The sequence below is a fragment of the Gavialis gangeticus genome, unplaced genomic scaffold, assembly GCF_001723915.1.
Source record: "Gavialis gangeticus isolate Ggan-Ray unplaced genomic scaffold, GavGan_comp1, whole genome shotgun sequence".
NCBI lineage: Eukaryota > Metazoa > Chordata > Crocodylia > Gavialidae > Gavialis > Gavialis gangeticus.
This window is the reverse complement of record NW_017728992.1, coordinates 115386369-115388175: the sequence shown is the minus strand read 5'-3', so window position 1 is coordinate 115388175 and position 1807 is coordinate 115386369.

Below are 1807 nucleotides of genomic sequence, written 5' to 3'. Positions count from 1 at the left end.
TCCTCCATCTTCGCTGCTCTGGGCCATCAGGCTCCAGGCCTTAGCGCTCCCCCATGCTTCTTGTCTCCTCAAGTCCCAAATGTTTTCCAGTGACTTCCCTGCTTCATTTTCTAAGGGTCTGGGGAGGCTCTCTTCACTCCTCGGGGCTTTTCTTAGCAGAAGACTAGGCTATCTGGGGTCTTGGGTGGAAATGAAAATCCATATTTCACATGAGTGCTGAAGGTGTTGCAAGGTCTCCTGATTGGAATAGTTCATTTTGTGCAAATAAGGCTCAAAGTAAATAACTAAACGCTAATGAGTTTACTGGAGTTACTGCGTAGTAGTGCCAGCGCAGTTATTTTGTGATGCTTAGCCTAATGATACTGTGGAGTAGTGTGGAGGTTAAAAACCATGCTAATCAGGGCTGTTCCTAGGGTATGGCAAATAAAGGCAACCACCCCAGACCTTGCATTTTGACATCAGAGGGCTGTGGCAGAGGTGCTGCCTAGCATCCATCTTGTGGCACAGCCTGACCTGGAGCCCCTGTGAGGTTGCCAGGCACCGCAGCCCAGCTTGGCCCCCCCCCCCGAGAGGGCATCCCCAACCCAGCCTGGTGCAGCCCTTACCTCAGCTGCCCTGCGCTGCAGGTGGCAGCACCCTCAGCGCCAGGGCTAGGGTTGCCACCTCCATCCTGCTCTGCAGCCTGCATCTCCCGGCTCTCTTAAGGGGCCTTATAGGCCAATTTGCCCCAGGCCCTATACCCTTGTAGATACTAACAGCCCCCAGCATGGTGTTATTAGGTTAGTGCGCGGTAAGCATTACAAAATAACCATGCCACAGCGCCACTGTGCTAACTCCAGTTACTGCGCATTTAATTAGTACTTTATTTACATTTATCTGTGCCTCATTTACACACAAGGAGCTATTCCAACCAGGAGATCTTCCACCACCTTCAGCTCTGCTGTGAAATACAAATGGTTCATTTCCACTGAGGTGTAATTGTACATCTTTTGCATTCTCCTATGCTGGAGGAAGGGTGTGTGCACCTGAAAGCTTGCAAAGAAAGAATTGTTGTTTTATTAGACTAACTAGATGTTTAAAAAAATTAAGAGAGAGCACCTCTGTCACGAGTTCCGATTACAGTATTTAAGGTGTGTTAATGAACGTGTAGATGCACCCTAGGGTCCTCTCCTGCTGCCCAGCAAAGTGCTTTCCAGCCAGGGCACTGCGGGCTTGCCCGCTAGGAAGAAAAAAATTCCCTGTGCCCCGGATACCTCGTTGCAGGGCGCTCCTAGGGGCCTACAGCGCTGGGGCTGCACGAGGCTCCAGGGCGCCCCACCCGCACCGGGTTAGCCCATTTCCCGCGTCCCTGCCCCTTTAAGAGCAGCGTCGCGGCCGGCGCCTCAGCGTCCGGGGGGGAGGGGGAACCTTCTCCCGCCCCTTGGCTACAGGTGACGAGCCCCAGCAGGGCGGGCCTCTCATTGGCTGCCGGCGCCGAGGAGCGGAGCCAATCACCGCGTCATGTGACGCTCCTCGCGGCCGCGCGCTGTTGCGAGACCTACTGCTTCCCCCAGTCCTTGGCGGGGTCACGTGACGACAGTGTTTACATCCTCTCAGCTGTTGGGCCCCTCCCTCCGCCAGCGTCTTGCATCAACACAAACAGCCGGAGCAGCGGCGGCTGGGTCGGGCTGGTTGCGCGGGGGCCGAGGGCCGGAGAACCGGGGTGGGGGCTGCGACCACCCCGGCTCGGCACCCGCCCCCACCCCCACTCCCTCAGCAGCAGCGGGGACAGCCGCTCCCCCGCCACCCGGGTCCGTCTTCACCCCTC